General features: G+C 43.2%; 4 non-coding genes across 4 annotated transcripts; 1 reads left to right on the top strand and 3 right to left on the bottom strand.

The window, feature by feature from the left end:
* Positions 1–2206: 2206 nt before the first annotated feature.
* Positions 2207–2348, bottom strand: LOC148633644 (U4 spliceosomal RNA). Its single transcript, XR_015933935.1, has one exon. It is a non-coding gene; the product is annotated as a U4 spliceosomal RNA (small nuclear RNA).
* Positions 2349–3078: 730 nt separating this feature from the next.
* On the bottom strand, positions 3079–3160 carry trnas-cga (transfer RNA serine (anticodon CGA)). The gene has a single exon. It is a non-coding gene; the product is annotated as a tRNA-Ser (tRNA).
* An 8128-nt stretch (positions 3161–11288) lies between these two features.
* Positions 11289–11370, top strand: trnas-uga (transfer RNA serine (anticodon UGA)). Its single transcript has one exon. It is a non-coding gene; the product is annotated as a tRNA-Ser (tRNA).
* Positions 11371–12932: 1562 nt separating this feature from the next.
* trnar-ucg (transfer RNA arginine (anticodon UCG)) lies at positions 12933–13005 on the bottom strand. The gene has a single exon. It is a non-coding gene; the product is annotated as a tRNA-Arg (tRNA).
* Between the last annotated feature and the right edge of the window lie 7402 nt (positions 13006–20407).

Raw genomic sequence — 20407 nt, forward strand, 5'->3', positions numbered from 1 at the left:
ATTCCAACCAGCATCCTTAAGTTTCTTGGCAGTATCCTTTACAGTCCTCTGTTCGGTCGACAAGGGACTGAAGGGGGCAGCTTTCCTCACACATACAGTGCAATGTACTGTAGTGTTCCCGTTCATCGAATTCGCAGTTCTGCATCAGACCTCTAACTCGTTTCCTTAGCTTGGATTTAAGCCACGAAGCAGGCTTCTACTGTATAAACGTCTAGGGGAATCACAAACTATTTGAGAGGCCATCATCCCAGGGGGAACTGACAAAGTCTATCCCTAAACACCTAGCGCAGTCTCTCGAGAGACTGTCAAAAATCGCTTTCTCCGTTTGCGTTGCAAGTAAGTGAAAACGCGGTCTCAACCCAGAGCCACTTGGCAGCAGCGGCACGTAAATACTGTCACTGCTCGATACCAACGTTAGCCTACTATACCATGTTCAGCCACCGCTAGAAAATGTACGGCTCTAGAACCGGAGCAAACAACAGGATGGCCAACGTCAAACATGGAGAGCGACGAGAAAGGGATTCGAACCAATGCGTGCAGAGCACAATGGATCAGCAGTCCATCTCCTTAACCACTCGGCCACCTCGTCGAGGAAGCTAGGCTGTCCGGACATGGCTTGGCGCACTACAGATGATCTTTGTCTTTTTTTTCCCTTGTACTCGAGGGTCATTTTCCTGTTCCACATGCGATTTCAACATTTTCCTTGGGAGATGTCAAGCCAGCAAGCCACTGCTGTGGTTCAGTGGCCAGTGTGCAGTTCAGTGGCCCTGTTGTACACAGAAAGCACATTGAGCTCCTTGGACATGAAAAGTTCCAGATAAAAGCCATTTGTCATCCTTTCTCTTGGTGTCGATGTTGCTATTGTATGTAAAGGTGGCAACTTGCTCCGCGAGCAGGCGGAGCACACACCGAATGCAGATGTGTCTGAGTGGTGTGTCCAAGTGGCTGCAAAAGGACAGTGCTCCCGGGGTGCCGTGGCTTAGTTGGTTAAAGCACTTGTCTAGTAAACAGGAGACCCTGGGTCTGAATCCCAGTGGTGCCTTTTTTGTTCCGTCTTCTCGAACAGAACGGGTCATTATGGACAACCGCCTACGGCTAGACTTAATTAAATGCAAGTATTCATTTCCTGTCTTTAACGCGACTTTTTTTTTCATAAAATGGATGCAACTTGCAAAACATGAAATACAAACCTTGCTAATCAGCGCTAGCGGCTGGCAAAAAAAAAAGAAGTCAGCAATGTTTTTTTTTCTTTAACCTTAACCCTGCTAATGGAGAAGAGTTAAACGGCCGAGTCTAGGCAGCTTAAACGGTGCGCACGTCGGGTACTTTGCTGAAAGGTTGGTAAATCACGCTCAACCCAGTCCTTTATCTTTTAAAGAGGATACAAAATTGAACCTAGTCACCACATCACATACATCCTGTTCAATGATAAAAAGGTAACATCTATCCTCGCTCCAGAGTAAATCTCACGTTGAGGGCATATTTTTTTTCACTTAAACCGTGAGTCGGGCTCGGCTGCACAGAGGACAGAGCAGAGCAATGAGGTCACGGGGACAGGGGAGTCACACGCTGGCGGTTTGAATACGCGGAAGATCACTGAGGGATCCACAGTATATGGACCCTCTGTGCGCCATCAGTCCGCACTTCGGACTCTGAATCCTTTCCCCGGAGTAAATCTGTTACATTGAAAGAATGCTTCTCGCAGGTTAAAAGAGGGACCCTTGTTAATTGGAGAAATCAATGATTTCGAATGAATTCTGTATGCTTTAAAAGACAGCTATACACAGAAAACATGCAGGACACTGGTCATGATGTTTCCCGAGCCGAAACACTCTTTTCAAACTGTCAAAGGTTTGCTTTGCGAACGCTGCAGGACATCGCACAATCTCTTTTGAACGGGGACAAACGATTTCTTAGGGGGCGCAGTAAGTACAGACGTTTAAAAAGCTCCACTCATGCCGACGATGCAGCATGAAAAAGCGCAACCTAACGTTTGACAGACATAAGCCGGGGGCCGCTACGAGCAATACGAAATCAAACTGACAGCACACGGCGTTTCGCGCTGACTCAAAAGTGATCTCGACAGACGCTGTTCTCTGCATAACGCTGAAAGAGCTAAAGAGCGTTTCTGTTGAGACGTAACAAGCTCGTTTTTTTCTACCATGATGTCACCATGACAAAATCTGTCTTTAAACACCTTGCTCAGTCTCTGACGAGACTGTCAAAAATTGCTTTCGCCGATTGTATTGCAAACCGGTGGAAGCGGGGTATTGGGAAAAGTTTTCAACTAGCAAGAATCGCGCCTCGGCTAAACCTCACAGGCTACGATACTGCCACTGCGCAAAGCTGACGGTTGCCAGGCAACCGCGGGGATCCTATGGAAATCGTTATCGATCGTCTCATGGCATGTCGTTGCTGTAACGCTTCATATTTGTCGTCTTCTTCTTCTTCTAGCTTGAGGTTTTGAAGAATTTCATGACAGACAAGGGCTCCGTCGGGAACAAAGGGCGTTGTGAGAAAACCGTTGCTTATTTTCAGCAGCAGAAATACAACCCTTTAAATACAAGATGACAGAACAATGACGAAGGGCATGCCGGGAGGAACTCATGCACTACAGAGGAAAGGGGGCGGGCACGTACAGTTCACATTCAAGCCACAAGTACTCTTCTCGGATGTTGCACAAACAAATCCTAACGTCATGAAAGCGTGATGCAATTTCTGTGGCTACATTTGTTGCACGTCATGCACAGTAAGAGTGTTTCTAACACCAAATAAAAAGTCAACAATTAGCGATCACGCCTTCTCCTCAGTTAACCCACTGAAACCCTTGCTGTTAACAGTTCTTTACTGCGTGCTTTACGAGCACCTACATATCATGTCGGTTCTTTCAGCTTTATTCATTAGGTTTTCAAAGGCATAAGTAGAGCACCAGAGGTGCGAACGCAAAATGTGTGGTTATCTGAAGAATTGATTTCCATGGCAGCGGGGCCAAGCGATTTAGCATTTCTATAGTACCAGGAAAGGAGAAGCGGCCCTTCGCCTTTGTCGCGCAGGCACAAGGCGACATGCGGCAGACGCCGTAGTCGGCAGGATTCGAACCTGCGCAGGGAGTCCCCAACGGATTTCGAGTCCATCGCCTTAACCACTCGGCCACGACTACAGCGAGCTCGCCGCCGCCGCATTCCTCCTATAATCTAACACGGAGTGCGAGGTGGCTGCGGAAACTTTTTCAAAGTCGCTCTCCGTTAAAAAAACAAAATACCTTTCACAAAATACGTGCCGGCAGACAGACACGCCTCAGAGGGTTTAAGGCTGGCTTCACGTTCAAATGCTAAAGTCTCCCCGTCCGGATGTCAAAATGCAACTTTGGCAGACAGAAAAAACATCAACAAACCACAAATGTGGACAAGGATTTTACAAGCTGCACCACACTGCACTTTCAAAAGCATTTACATTCCTATTAGACGCAGGAATTTCCTTTGATTTGCGCGCTTACGAACGCCATGGAAAACGAAACAAAACAAAAGCCCTCAGCTCCTGCACTTGATTATAATGCCATTACGTGTCGAAGCAGTAATTTACGTCATCCTACCACTGCAACACGGGGAATAGAGGGAAATGAGCACACGCTACGAATCGTCTCAATCACTCCCTAGAGTCGTTAGGCGCATTGAAGGGTGCACCCCCATCATTAATCGTTGCGCCTCTGTGAAAGGAAAGCTCTTGGGCAGTCTTTGAAACAGCTCGGATGAAACACTTGATTGCTTCCATGTGCACCTGGAGCCCATTTCTTATTTTCACTTCACGCCGCCCAAAGCATTTCTAAAACAGGAGATTCGCATTTGGGAATGTGCCCTGCCCTACAAATAAAACAGGTCTACGGGTCTGAAACCTGCTCCACAGAAAACAGTTCTGTTGCGCTTTTGATCAAAGGGAGATTCGCTGTTCTACTTTTTGATGACATAACACCCAAAGGGGCTTCGCTGGAGCTGGGATGGGATTTGAACCCATGCGTGCAGAGCACAATGGATTAGCAGTCCATCGCCTTAACCACTCGGCCACCTCGTCGACAAAAGTGGGCCGTCCGGACATGGGTTGGCGCGCTCCAGATGATCTTTTTCTTTTTTTTCCCTCGTACTCGAGGGTCATTTTCCTGTTCCACATGCGATTTCAACATTTTCCTTGGGAGATGTCAAGCCAGCAAGCCACTGCTGTGGTTCAGTGGCCAGTGTGGAGATCAGTGGCCCTGTTGTACACAGAAAGCACATTGAGCTCCTTGGACATGAAAAGTTCCAGATAAAAGCCATTTGTCACCCTTTCTCTTGGTGTTGATGTTGCTATTGTATGTAAAGGTGGCAACTTGCTCAGCGAGCCGGCGGAGCACACACCGAATGCAGATGTGTCTGAGTGGTGTTTCCAAGTGGCTGCAAAAGGACAGCGCTCCTGGGGCGCCGTGGCTTAGTTGCTTAAAGCGCCTGCCTAGTAAACAGGAGACCCTGGCTCTGAATCCCAGCTGTGCCTTTTTTGTTCTTCTCGAACAGAACTGGTCATTATGGACAACCGCCTACGGCTAGACTTAATTAAATGCAAGCATTCATTTCCTGTCTTTAACGCGACTTGTTTTTCTTAAAATGGATGCAACTTGCAAAACATGAAATACAAATCTTGCTAATCTGCGCTCGCGGCTGGCAAAAAAAAAAAGAAGTCAGCAATGTTTTTTTCTTTAACCTTAACCCTGCTAATGGAGAAGAGTTAAACGACCGAGTCTATGCAGCTTAAACGGTCCGCACGTCGGGTTCTTAGCTGAAAGGGTGGTAAATCACACTCACCCCAGTCCTTAATCTTTTAAAGAGGATACAAAATTGAACCTAGTCGCCACATCACATACATCCTGTTCAACGATAAATAGGTAACATCTGTAGTGTGCTCTCTGAAGGCACTAGTTCTGTAGGATTTGGGATTTACTGGGACAATTATTCATTGTAGCAGTAAATCACAAAATGATTCTTTTAATGGCTTTAGAATCCAACCTTGCGATATAACTCAAACAACGCACACACACAGGTACTAATACATGAGGATACATTTATTAATACATAGAATATGCATGTAAACCTAACAGATCTTATCGAGAGGGTTATCAGAATACAAAAGGTATATATTCAGTCAGTTACAAAGAGTTACATATATCAAGAGGACATACGTTCAGTATATCATTCATTTAGACCGTTTCGTAAATGAACTTGGTTATAACTTCTACACTAGATACTCAAAACAAGTACATAACTCTTAGGAATTAAATTGATATCAAATGGTTGGGATAACAATTGAATTCTCGAGCTGTCATGCAGTGAAGTTGAATACTCATCCAATCTCTGGGGATTCAGATCTCCTGCGGGCACAAAGAAGCAGTTGCAGGCTTGTTGCTGTCTAATCCGCGCTCTCTGGCTCTATGCCAGGCTTTGCTGTTCAGCTTGCGACGGTGCTCTGGTGATGCTGACCTTGGGGTTGTAGACCACTTGGATGAGGCTCTCTCTTGGAATCTTGCAGACCTTTAGGCGCCAATGGATGACCATTGATCATGATAGCCAGGCTTAGCTAAGTGCATCCCCATTTGGGAGCTGTACCTTATCAAAAGAAAACATCTTTAAATCAGTCTGCATGAATAGCTTCTCTGTGACTGCACCACAGAGATGAAGAGGGAGATGGGGCCTCATTTGGGAAAGCACAGCAACACTTAATTCTGTCTTATTAATAAGCCTCGCCGCTACAGTACGTACAGTTATAATTCAATCTGAATTAAAAACTACATGTCCCAGTTACCATGGTGGTGCTTGTGATCATTGCGTTTAACCAACGAAACAGGGCGAAAAATCAGTCACATGACTTTGTGGCTGAGTTTAGAAAGCTTAATGTATCAGCAAGACAGCAAAGACATTTTTCCAAGAAAGTTTAGCCTTTGTCACTAATGAAACCGCTAAATAAAGACATAAATATGGAAATTGACAATTAATTGACTTTTATATTTCTAAATATCACAACATGTTCGAATCCAAGTCATTTTTAATAACAATGGGTAAACTGGGTAAACTATCACAAAGCTTTAAAAAACTTAACATTTTTATTATCAACAAATTGTAAATACGATGTTTACATTGGCATTATTAATTTTTCACTTGAGTATATGGAGGATTGTGAGAGCAGACCCCCCCTCTTAGGCTACATTTTTAATAAGAAATGGAGGCTGTATGCGTTACAATATAAACATTTACTGTCAAACTTTAAATCAACAGTTGATTTAAAGACAATCTGTCAAAGTGCAATGAAACACAATATTGTTGTTGTTGTTGTTGTTGTTGTTATTGTTGTTTTTATCCTGTAAAGCGTTTTGAGAAGCCACCTTTAAAGGCGCTATATAAAGGCGCTGATTCTTATGGAATGTGTTTTCTTTCTTCTTTTTTTTTCAGCATAGAATAAACCTGTTACAGTACTTGATTCTTATGGATGCCCGGTTCCGCCGGGGATTCAAAATAAAACATGGAATCACGTGTCTAAGGAAATAGCATTATAACTATATCCATGCACAAACAGTAGCATGTTACATTATTAATTTGGGTGTCTCCTCTTGCCAGAAAGCGCTAAATTGCATTTTGAGTGCGGTTTTTGACTTTTTTTAAAATACAACCCATACATAAGCTGATACTGTTTAGACTTTTAATTATTTTAAACTGTATTACAGCAGCACAATGTGCTTTTTCACGAAACCTAGAATACTGAAATGTCTTGCGTTGTACAGCTTTTCAGCTAAATATATTTATCGCTTACACCTGACACTTGATGTGCCCGACAAAAACCAGTTGAACAGCTCTGTTGGAGGTTTGCAGATCAGATCAGATTCCCTTCCCCCCACAGAAAGACAGACTTATTAGTCGCTATTCACTGCGACAGCAGCTCCAATTTCAGGCGTAAGCGATAGATCCCAGTTTAGCCGATCTTGTACAGCATGTTCCAGTTTACTCTTATTAACCATATTAATTTTAAGTGCTTAATGCCATTTTTTGACCACGCACGAATATTCTTATGTCCATACCTTTTCAAGGGAATCAGTGTGAATTGTAATACTAATTAAATAACCGCGGGCACTTTCCACCCCCTCTGACAGCAGGAACATAACCCATTCTCAGCTCAGCAGCTCATTACAATATAGGGTGTTCAAATCTTTTGCTGCCTCAAAAAGCTTTAGAGAACTTAATATTTCTATTATCAACAAATTGTAAATACCACGTTTACATTGGCATTACTAATTTTTCACTTGAGTGTATGGAGGATTGTCAGCTGTCACTGAGAGCAGTTAATTAAATGTATTTTTTGATTCACAATCAGACAAATGCAACATAAATTGTTATCTTTGTCTTCTAAGTATATTAATAAACTTTCAGCATAGCTTTCTCCTAGTTTAGATTAATTTTTCTTGGGATTTTGGGATCAAACGTGGAAAGATTAGATTAGTAATCGTTTTTATTTTTTAAATACATTTTAGAAAAGTGTAATCTATACTTAAAAGCTGTATAAAAGCTGTATAAAAGACACTCGATATTAATGGAGTTTAGTTGATACTTTTTAAACTTTTAATTATTTTAAATTGTATTACAGCATTGTACACATGCTTAAAAGAGAAGAAAACGCAAGCCTTCTTCAGGTGTGAGGGCATTCTGCTCAGAATGAAACACTAAAATGTAATGTAGGCTCTGAATGGGTTCAATTATGATTTGGGCTTGATTAAGGTCGCTGCCTTTCATCCAAAATCCTGCTTGAATCCTTCTAAACTAAAAATTAGACATGAGCAGGGGCTCTGGTGAAATTTCTCTTTTTTTAATTTCTCTTTTTTTCTTGGAAAAATATCTTACCCGCTGCAATCCGGGCACAGAAGGATTAAAAGAAGCCAGACAGGCAGGGGGAAGAGTGAGTTCTAGATAAAGAGGTATCCAGGTAACAGTGAAGGTAACAGCCGCAGACGTGGCCTACTTAGCCCGCCAGGGTTACCCTACTCTTCCGGAGGAGGCCCACCGGGAAATAGCGCTCCAGGCGTTCCTGGCCCCGGCGCCGACTGAGGTGCAGTGCCACGTGATGCTGGCCGCACTGGTCCCCTTGGAGCAGGCCCTGGCTCTGGCTGAGCACACTGTTGCCGTATTCGAGGAGACCGGTGGGCACCAACGGAGGGGCGCACGGGGAATCAGATGGGGAGGAGGAGACGCCCAGCGCGACGATGTTGGGGGAGCGACGACGGCTGGTCATCTGCCACTGCTGTGGGGAGAGGGGACACATCGCAGGCAACATGAAATTGTCAGGGACATTCAGCTATATACAAAGAAGAGACAGACAAAGTAATAATTCTATATTAACGTGGCCTACATATTGACGCAATGATCAAACTAACTGACATGTTCTGATTCAGATCCCCTGCAGTTCATAATAATTAGAACAATAGCAATGCTGAGTCCTCCCCACCCTACTGAGCACAAATTCAGCTGCTCTCCAGTTCTGTTCTGCATGCAATTTTCACAGCAAGAAACTTGTGTTTCCTACTATTTTTATCAGGTTTAAAATATCATCTCCTTAAAATTGAAAAAGTGTTGATGTGTCGTGCTGAAATTCCGATTGATTTTGAATTCAAAGAAAAAAGGTTTTCTTCCAAAACACCATGAAATTGTCACATCTTGCAGACAATAGGTGTATTCCATGTTGAAAAGAGAAGAAAGAAAACCATGGAGCCTTTTACAGGTGTGAGACTTCTTCAGGTGTGAGAAGACCTCACAGTCGAAACGCTGTGTTTCCGTTCTTCTCTTTTCAGCATGCAATAAACCTATTACTTGTTCCTTTGCAGCCGAGGCATGCTGACGTAGCTACCCAGCTGAACATCTTGCAGACTCTACAGTACTTCTCTCCTGTAGAAGTAAAGCAGGGCTTGCTGGGTGAGCTTTTGCTCCGGTAAATTAGGTCACGTGTCATGTTAAATCACTTCTTCTAAACACAACATTTGCTGGTGCTAGCTTTCCCCATGAAAAGAGACATTTCCCTTACAGTACATGACATATCGTTTTTATTCTATCAATAAGTATAGAAATTAAACAAAAGAAAAAATGGTGTCGCCAAAGAATGCACAGCTCTGTCGCCTTGGGGAGGTGTCAAGGGCATTGAGCTCCTTGGACATGAAAAGTGCCCGATAAATGCCATTTCTCATCATTTCTCTTGGCGTCAGTTCTGCTATTAAATGGGACGGAGGCAACGGGCTCAGAGAGCAGGTTAAGTGCACACCGAACGCAGATGTGTCCAAGTGTCTGTAAAAGCGCGGTGCTCCGCTGGCGCTGTTCCCTAGTGGCTTAAAGTGCCCACCTAGTCAGCAGGCGATCCTGGGTCTGAATACCAGCGGTGCCTCTCTCCGTGTCTTGTTGTGCCGAATGTCTCATTTCAGACAAACATGTACAGCTTGGTTCAGTTTAATGCAAGAATTCATTTCCTTTCTGGAATAACTTGTTTTTGAAGAAATCCATACAGCTTGTGAAAGATGAAATCCATTTCTTGGTTGTCAGTGGAAAAAGATTGCCGGCTGCAAGAAGCGCAAGTGATTGTTTTCTTTGACCATAAACCTGCAAATGTAGGGAGTGCAAGCGGCCGTCAGTCTCTGTGGCGCAATCGGTTAGCGCGTTAGGCTGTTAACCGACAGGTTGGGGGTTCAAGCCCACCCAGGGACGCATGTCTCAGTTTTTCCAATGTAAACATCATCACCGCTAAAGAAGATGGCGCAGAAGGCTCCACAGTCGAAATGTTGTGCTTCTTTTCTTCTCTTTTCAGCATGGAGTAAACCTTTGCTTGATCCTTTGCAGCCTACGCATGCTGACACAGCTGCCTTTCTCTTAACGCGCCTCAATCATTATTCACCAAAACCATCAGCAGAATGTGTCGCCTTTGTGGTGATGTCACTCCTCTGCTTCACAAATGTCCTTAGTGACGGACCATTTCTTTCTGCCATTTTTCCGGAGCGGTTATTGATTGCTCCATCATTTCCCTCATACTTTCCATCCCTAGATTGAAAAAAAAAAACAGAAACAGGCTGACAGGACGACAATCAAATTGCAAAAACTCATCAAAGCACTCGATAGAGTATTTGAATCCACAAGTAGCTATGAGCAACTTTGTCCTGGCTTGCATGAAAGTCGGAAAATGTCAAAAAGAAAAAGATGGTGGCTTTTTCGTATCTGTTCTTTTATTTTTAGTTCGTTGGCTCTTCTGTCCATTGTCCTCCTGCCTGGCTCTTGACCTGTGACTGTCTGAACGCACACATTAGACTTTCAGGCGGGGGATTTGTCCTGAGCCTCTGTGAAAGACCCACCCACCCCCATAAATCACTGCTCTAGAAACACATGAATGCAAAACTAAACCACAGCTTAAAGAGGAGCTCCAACTCAGTGCCATACTAATGTAAACGAAGTAATACTAAGACATGTTCTTATGGATTTGTCTTACCTTGAGATATGTAATTGGATTTCAGGATTAACTTCCTCATTCAATGTACTGGTGATTCTTTGCCTGGTCAGTACCTGGGTGGGAGACCTCCAGCGAACAATTAAGCTTGCTGCTGGAAGTGGTGTTAAGAGACTCTTAGGATCTTCCAGAGGTGTCTGTCCAATAGCACTAGTTGCCTTAGAGCTGGCTCAAACATTGCTCAAGAGTCTACCTTTCACAGATGCGCAAAGATGAATGATGGGGGTGCACGCTTCAAGGAGCCTTCCAGCTGTAGGGACCGATTAGAGACGATCCGTAGCATGTGTTCGTTTCCATATACGCCCCGTGTCTCAACGGTAGGACAGAGTCAAATACTGCCTCGACACGTAACAGCGTTATATTAAACCGCAGGACTTGAGGGCTGTTTTGTTTGAATGTTCAAGGCATTGGTAAGAGCGTAGGTCAAGGGCCATTGGTGCATCTCCTGTAACTGGAGTAAAAATGCTATTCAAAGTGCAGTGACTAAAATCGTCGTCCACATGTCTCCGTTGTTGATTGCTTTCTGTCTAAGAACGTTCTGTTTTCATGTCCGAACGGGGAGATTTTATCATTCCAACTTGAAGCCACCCTTAAGTCCTCTGAGGTGTGTGTGTGTGTGCTTGCACGTATGGCGTAAAAGGTTTCTTAAACGGAGAGCGAACTTGAAAAAAGTTGCCTCAGCTGCCGCCGCCGCCTCGCACTCCCTGTTCGATTGTAGCAAGAAGGCAGCGGCCGCGGCGTTCGCTGTAGTCGTGCCCGATTGGTTAAGGTGACGGACTTGAAATCCGTTGGGGTCTCCCCGCGCAGGTTCAAATCCTGCCGACTACGGCGTCCTTTGCATTTGTTTGCGTGCGTGCGTGTAAAAGGACCAGCGCCGTTTCGTTTTCGCTGGGACCTTTAACACTCTAAATCGCCTGGACCCGCAGCCTGTGAAATCGGTTCTTCAGCACCCACGAAGGACGCTTTGCCGCTGGACACAGATACCGATGCTTTTCTGCAACGAGCTTTCCAGCTGAATTTTCTCGGCAGCTCCGTACTGAACCTGTTCTCCATTGCAACATAGCGGAGGCTCATCACGTCTATAGCAAGGCTGTGTAGGACCGCATACGCCACAGTGACTTGTACACAGACCACATGAAAGGCAAGCGAAATACACTTTTAAAATTCCAAAGAATCACAAGGTCAGAGGAACAGCGATGACCTGAACAGATCTGTTACAGAAGTCTAGGTTGACCTATTTAGAGCTGTAATTGCATTTTTGTTTAATAGAAGATCAAATCTACTCGCATGTACCAGCACCTTACAGTTTATTGATGTTAATTCTGTTTAAGTAATAAGATTGCTAACGATGTTGGACTTAAGCCGGTGTTTTTTAGAACAAATTGCTTACACTTCTGTAAGGAATACGCAGTACGTGCCTTTGTCAGTCATTGCTCACCATACCTGTAACTTTCTTATCTAACTCACTTCCTCAAATGGTGAAGGTCCACAAACATAAATGAAAAAAAAAAACCCTTGTTGTAGATGAGGTGCACAAAAAAGCAGCCCCTGATAGTGTATAACACATTTGTACTATTGCAGAGACACATGTAACATGTATATATATATACTGTATATATATATGAAACAGAAATAGAAACAGAAACAGGAATCGCTTACTCACCTGGAGAATCTCTGTAGGAATATCTAGCATTTATCAATGGAAATAAAAGCTGCTTTAATACAGTGCATGTTCAAACTCAAACCCTCAGCTGCTGTTCTTGTTTGTTTTGGGTCAAATTGCAACTGAGCATCGCATGAGCCGTTACGTACCCTTATCTGTTAGGGAATTTCAAGGGAGGAGTTAGGTCAGAATGGGTAGGCTGCAAAACAACAAGTAAAGATTTATTCCAAGATGAAACGTTGTGGCGGTTTTCTTATCTTTTCAGCATGGACTAAACTTTTACGTGTTCCTTATATGCTATATATGTATATATTAGCACCAATGTCGTTCTTAAAAACTAACATGAAATTGTCAGGGACATTCAGCTATATACAAAGACGAGACAGACAAAGTAATAATTCTGTATTAACGTGGCCTACATATTGACGCAATGATCGAACTAACTGACATGTTCTGATTCAGATCCCCTGCAGTTCATGCCAATTAGAACAATAGGAATGCTGAGTCCTCCCCACCCTACTGAGCACAAATTCAGCTGCTCTCCAGTTCTGTTCTGCATGTTTTTTCATTGCAATTGAGCTCGGAACTGGAGATGATCTCCATACAGTTCTGTGTTCACTAGCCCACACTTGCGTGCTAATTTACGGGTTGTGGCAAATGCTTTTCTATAGTTCATATACATGACGGCAACCTGTTACCGAGGAACCTGAGAGGTTTAAAAGCCTTGCAAGCCAGGTAGGACTCAAACCTACAATCTTCTGATCCGAAGTCAGACGCGTTATCCATTACGCCACTGGCCCATAGAACATGCGCTTGAACTCCACCACAGAGAGCTCTACACTGCTACTAGTAGTACACTTCCCCATCTAAAGCTGATTGCAGCTGTCAATCATTTCGCAGCCACCCCCCCTCTTCATCTTCTCTCTGCCTTAAGCGTCTCCGCCACTCTCTCTTGACATTTCATGTCAGCATGTCAGAAGTCCGAGTGACGTTTTTAATGGCTGAGTGAGGGCACGATGCTGAAGCAGAGAGGCCACTTCAGCCAGAGAGACTTGTGCTAGGTGAGATCTGAAAAACGGACTCGCAACAGAAACAGACCAAAAAAGTATCGGTGAGATCAAAAGGCAAATGCAACATCCAGCAGAGGGCGTCTAAAGATTAGGGAACGGGCGACTGAAATCCATATGAGGCAAACTTTCCGGCTGTGTACTGCAGCTGGCCTCGTTGGCGTAGTTGGTAGCGCGTCAGTTTCATCGTCTGAAGGTCCTGAGTTTGATCCTCACACGGGGCAGGGCTGCTTCCTCTCTTGCTCTTTTCAAACACTTGCGGCAACTGTTCGCTCATAACCACGTCTGGAATGCGTGACCTTTACACGGGGGAGAAGCAACGCCGCATCCCTTTTCTAAAGAACATTCACATTCAGAAATAAGTCAAGAAATTTGCCATTACTTTAGCTCGCGCTGCTGTCAGCCTGCCCATGTTGCCAAAGAAAGATTCACTCGGCGTCAACATGACAGAACAGCGATCACTTGAAAACACTGTTCCACACTCCGTAAGCAAGAACTTCAGTGTTTGCAGTCACCCGATATGCCGATAGTCAAAGGAGCACAAAACACGAAGCGTCAAAGACAAGATGAGTTGATGGAAAGAGCGTTGAATTGATGAGCACAAAAGTTCAGCTCGTACAATAGGCAACGAAGGTCCCGGCGTCATCATCGCACTTGAAAGGACTGCCTTGCAGACTAAGGGCAGTGGGAGGTTGCTGTTTTGAGATGGAGGCATTGGGATGGTGGGCCGAGATCTATTCTTCTTAAGGAATTCTTCATCGTGAAAGATCGGTCCACAGGTCATCCAAAGAACTTACTAATTTTTGGGACTCAGGGAATCACGTGCTTCCGGAAGGGAGTGAAGTGCTCAAACACATGACATGCCCCCTTGATCTCACATGCACAATTCTGCTGCAACATGCACAGCTACCGTCCACACCAGGCAGTGGGGCTTCAGCAGAATTTGCAACGCCACCTGCAATTACATATCCAGCTGCACACATATACATGGCCCCTCTGTCCTTTTCAGGATCTCAAAAAAAAGCATAGCGTGGTTTTCCTGCAACCTGATTGACCGCATCTCCCTCAGAATGTGCCCCGTTGCATTCATTGGTGAAGCAGGACGGAGGCTAACGGGCATGCCAGAACAGTTAGGCTCAGCGATCTCTCCAAAATATTGTGGTTGTAGTGGAAGAAATATGGTTTAAATTGTACCTTGGTATTTCAAACTCTCTCTAGAATGTTATCCATTTCTATTTTATTTTGACAGGAACTGGCTAATGACACTGGATGAAAAGAGAAGAAAGAAAACACAACGTTTCGGCCGTGGAGCCTTCTTCAGGTGTGAGGGCTCCACGGCTGAAATGTTGTGTTTTCTTTCTTCTCTTTTAAGCATGGAATAGACCTATTACTTGTTCCTTTGCAGCCTACGCATGCTGACACAGCTCCCCACCTGAACTGCTAATGATGCCTGGTAGTTTGTGGTACTTGGGTATTGTCTTATGTTTGCTCAAACTGCATATGTGTGATTGCATATTTTTGGGAATTTTCATATGTCAATATTTAATTCACTGACATTCCTGTATGCTTGGAAGAAAGGTAGATTGGATTTGGCACAGGACGCCTGCCCATATTTGTTGATCATTGTTGGGCTGGAAAAACAATGATAAAAAGTGTATGAAAAAAGCTCTCTCCAATATTTCCCTTCTCTTCGCCATGGTTACACTGCCCGTTCTTTCCGTCTTTTGTCCTTCTACAAAGATTCCAGGGCTCTTTTTCCACCATAATATCAGAATTTGTTTTTTTCTCTTTTAAAGGCTGTAGGTGGGGTGTGATGGACTGTACCACTATCATAGAAGATTTTTTCAGGACACATCGCAGTTCCATAGTAGAATTTATCAATAGTAGAATTCCATAGGACATTATTTACCAACGTATTACCCAGTGTGAGACTCTGCCAGTAAACCTCAGAGCATTGAGTTCTCCACTGATAAAGATGGCTGTCTGAAGTCATGAAATCCACTGCTGGGATGCCTGAGAGACAGTAATTGAATCTTGGCTGGAATTAGGCTTTCTATTAGTGTTGATCTTTGGGAATTATGTGGTAAAAAGGGAAAACTCCTTTACTTTAGTCACTTTGAATGTTCAAATGTACAGAACCTGTAAAACTAAGCAATGAAAAAAATCCATCACCACTCTCATGATAGCATAACTCATAGTCTCTGCTGTTGTGTAACAATACACACTTTCAATTTTCTTATCGCCTGTCTCCAGAGAGAATGTTGTTAGTGCTGATGACCTTGAATTAGACCTTGTTGACTCTGTAAAACAATCTTCCTCTGCTTAGATTTTCACTCAGATTGATTTTGTTCTCAGATTATTCCTGGCAGGACTGAGTTTCTAGGAAATGAAAAGTGAAAGAAAAAGTACAGAAGATCAGCCCTTGAATATACAACATTGTGCAGTGAGATTGTTAAATGTATTAGCTGCTATCCTGTGCTAGAGCCTGTCGTGGTAAGCAGTGGATGACAGGATCTAGCACAGATACTAATGAAACACTGTTAATGAAAGATAAAACACTTGAGTCTTATTTTAGTTTTCCATTTCCCTTTCATTTGTGATGTACTGTACAACAGGCCACAGAACATGCACAAAAACAGATATGCACACATTCACACCAGGCAATGACAGTCTGCCCAGTCAGAATCTGAGCTGAGGTATCAGAATTCTGAATTCCCTGAATTCTGTCATGGATCATCCACAATAAGGGCAATGTTTGAACACGAGGATCCCCAGGAGAGAGCCTAGTAACATAAATCTTGGAGCAAAAGCAGATGATTAACTTCATAGTTTGTGTGGTTGAGCCAAAGTTGAGCATGAGGATATGTGAGTCACCATTCTTAGAAATGGATCCAACTTCAGACAGGCGTCAAAAGTAAGAGTATACAGTGCTGGGGCAATGACACTTCAATGATCAGAAGGATAACAAGAGTTTTAATGCATTGAAATTGATTTTCTGGTGATGCACACTGTCATGGAACTATTAATTTTTTAAGGATCACTTACTGACGTCAGACAGCTGCCAATTCTCCAGACTGGAAGGATGAACAGTTTATCCCCCTAGGTACCATATTTCCATATTTCGAAGCATTGGAATAATACATGTCATACAGCAACATAAAAACAGGAAGACAAGTATCACAGCCCCTATAATCGGTGTTAGTAACTTAAAAGAAAAACATTCCCCCTGGCCCAAACAGTGATTCTAACCAGGAGAGAAAAGCCGGTGTATCTTTTATGCCTCTCTCTTTATTCACCTTGTCTTTTAGTTCTTTCAAATGCTGAATAGCGAGCGTAAGATTTCCGTAATCATAGTCATTAGCTGGAATATATGTACAACAGGAGTCTCCTACTAAAGCATAGACTCCTCCAGATGCTGCATTTTGAAGGTCCAGCACGAACCTGTTCTGAAGTGCCATTAATCTAACTCCCCTTAATTCTTGTTTGATAGCGTCTAAGCCTTCTAACGTGATATTAATAAAAGAGTACATTTCATAAAAAGTCGCATGGGTGAGGCTGTAGAATGAGGCATTAAAGCACATATATAACAAGATGCATTAAATTTCTTTAACTTTACAGTATGATTTATAAATTTATACCACAAATTACTCATATCCCCCTCATTATCAGTTTCATTCAGCCAGTTTGTATACAAAGAGGCTTCGTGTTTAGATTCTTCCTCTTTTGGGGTGGTGACAGGCTTCTACATAAAAAGGAAAAGGGCTGTGCACATCAGTCCCAAGCAGGTTATCCCCATCTGTCCTTGTGGAGACATCACTCCTGCGCTTTGCTCAGTTCGTTTGTGACCTTTTTACAGTGGGAAGCATGAATCCAGGGCACCATTTCTGTGACCTTCACAGCAGTGGCAGTGGTCAGCAGCACCTGGTACAGCCCCCTCCACCTGAGTGAACACCATTTCTTTTTCCTGAAGTCTTTCACCAGAATCCAGTCTCCTTATTCACTCATTAGTTCTTACAGCACAGGTAAATCCCTGTGGGCTGGAGCCCAGCATAATCTTAGGCTTTTTTGGTCAACATTGGTCAACAGATTGGTCAACAACTGGGTAATAACTCTTAGAAAAATCTACACATTGTTCCCCTGCCTCAGCTGTGACGTTTTGCAGAACAATTCTAGCTGAAGTTGTAAAATTTCTCTTTGTTCCGTTCCTGCAAAACATCTTATTATGAACAAACAAACCACAATAATCATTTGCATCTAGGGGAATCACTCCCAAGGGTAACCCCCCTTAAAGCTATATTGTTCTACCCATCAGGTTCTGCCACTAGATAAGAGAACCTTTCCCATGAAATCATTTTTTGACCTTGAATTAGACCTTGTTGACTCTGTAAAACAATCTTCCTCTGCTTAGATTTTCACTCAGATTGATTTTGTTCTCAGATTATTCCTGGCAGGACTGAGTTTCTAGGAAATGAAAAGTGAAAGAAAAAGTACAGAAGATCAGCCCTTGAATATACAACATTGTGCAGTGAGATTGTTAAATGTATTAGCTGCTATCCTGTGCTAGAGCCTGTCGTGGTAAGCAGTGGATGACAGGATCTAGCACAGATACTAATGAAACACTGTTAATGAAAGATAAAACACTTGAGTCTTATTTTAGTTTTCCATTTCCCTTTCATTTGTGATGTACTGTACAACAGGCCACAGAACATGCACAAAAACAGATATGCACACATTCACACCAGGCAATGACAGTCTGCCCAGTCAGAATCTGAGCTGAGGTATCAGAATTCTGAATTCCCTGAATTCTGTCATGGATCATCCACAATAAGGGCAATGTTTGAACACGAGGATCCCCAGGAGAGAGCCTAGTAACATAAATCTTGGAGCAAAAGCAGATGATTAACTTCATAGTTTGTGTGGTTGAGCCAAAGTTGAGCATGAGGATATGTGAGTCACCATTCTTAGAAATGGATCCAACTTCAGACAGGCGTCAAAAGTAAGAGTATACAGTGCTGGGGCAATGACACTTCAATGATCAGAAGGATAACAAGAGTTTTAATGCATTGAAATTGATTTTCTGGTGATGCACACTGTCATGGAACTATTAATTTTTTAAGGATCACTTACTGACGTCAGACAGCTGCCAATTCTCCAGACTGGAAGGATGAACAGTTTATCCCCCTAGGTACCATATTTCCATATTTCGAAGCATTGGAATAATACATGTCATACAGCAACATAAAAACAGGAAGACAAGTATCACAGCCCCTATAATCGGTGTTAGTAACTTAAAAGAAAAACATTCCCCCTGGCCCAAACAGTGATTCTAACCAGGAGAGAAAAGCCGGTGTATCTTTTATGCCTCTCTCTTTATTCACCTTGTCTTTTAGTTCTTTCAAATGCTGAATAGCGAGCGTAAGATTTCCGTAATCATAGTCATTAGCTGGAATATATGTACAACAGGAGTCTCCTACTAAAGCATAGACTCCTCCAGATGCTGCATTTTGAAGGTCCAGCACGAACCTGTTCTGAAGTGCCATTAATCTAACTCCCCTTAATTCTTGTTTGATAGCGTCTAAGCCTTCTAACGTGATATTAATAAAAGAGTACATTTCATAAAAAGTCGCATGGGTGAGGCTGTAGAATGAGGCATTAAAGCACATATATAACAAGATGCATTACATTTCTTTAACTTTACAGTATGATTTATAAATTTATACCACAAATTACTCATATCCCCCTCATTATCAGTTTCATTCAGCCAGTTTGTATACAAAGAGGCTTCGTGTTTAGATTCTTCCTCTTTTGGGGTGGTGACAGGCTTCTACATAAAAAGGAAAAGGGCTGTGCACATCAGTCCCAAGCAGGTTATCCCCATCTGTCCTTGTGGAGACATCACTCCTGCGCTTTGCTCAGTTCGTTTGTGACCTTTTTACAGTGGGAAGCATGAATCCAGGGCACCATTTCTGTGACCTTCACAGCAGTGGCAGTGGTCAGCAGCACCTGGTACAGCCCCCTCCACCTGAGTGAACACCATTTCTTTTTCCTGAAGTCTTTCACCAGAATCCAGTCTCCTTATTCACTCATTAGTTCTTACAGCACAGGTAAATCCCTGTGGGCTGGAGCCCAGCATAATCTTAGGCTTTTTTGGTCAACATTGGTCAACAGATTGGTCAACAACTGGGTAATAACTCTTAGAAAAATCTACACATTGTTCCCCTGCCTCAGCTGTGACGTTTTGCAGAACAATTCTAGCTGAAGTTGTAAAATTTCTCTTTGTTCCGTTCCTGCAAAACATCTTATTATGAACAAACAAACCACAATAATCATTTGCATCTAGGGGAATCACTCCCAAGGGTAACCCCCCTTAAAGCTATATTGTTCTACCCATCAGGTTCTGCCACTAGATAAGAGAACCTTTCCCATGAAATCATTTTTTGACCTTCATGATCCCTTCAGGGCGTACAATTAGCACAGAAGCAGCAGCTTTAGTCCACATGTTTTTCAAACAGGATATTAACGATATGATCATAACGAATAATACCAGACCCACAAATATGTATTGAACCAGAGACCCTCTCAATGTTCCTAGCACAGACTGTAGCCATGCACCAATGCCCCAATCGTCTGGATTATAATTATGATATATATTTTTCTTCATCATAGTGCTTTGCTAAGTCCTAGCAACCTACAATACTACAATAGAGAATTAGCAAATTCAACAATCCATTCGTCCAGCTAAATTCGTCCCCCCAGGAAGTTTCATTGATTGGCCCGTGATGATATCAAACAGGCTGTTACACAGTTCTGTTTGATCCAGCCCGCATCCCATGGTGTTCCTTCAGTCTGATGTCTAGTCGATCTTTCAGAGATCTGTTCCTTCATTCCACTGTTCCAGCAGACTGAGGGTGATCTCAGTCCATCTCACTCCGAACAATGCAGCCACAGCCTGACACACCTTCCCTGTGAAGTGTGTTCCTTGATCATAATACAAGGGGCAGGGCAGTGCCCACCGAGGGCTTATCTCTGTTATCAAGTGTTTGGTAGACACAGAGGCAGTGGCAGCAACCCACTGGGAAAACAGATTATAAGAGCCCAGGTTTCCCTTTACAATTTTCAATTTCCCAGGTTTGAA

Source organism: Lepisosteus platostomus, unplaced genomic scaffold (assembly GCF_059453375.1).
Source record: "Lepisosteus platostomus isolate fLepPlt1 unplaced genomic scaffold, fLepPlt1.hap1 Scaffold_46_H1, whole genome shotgun sequence".
NCBI lineage: Eukaryota > Metazoa > Chordata > Actinopteri > Semionotiformes > Lepisosteidae > Lepisosteus > Lepisosteus platostomus.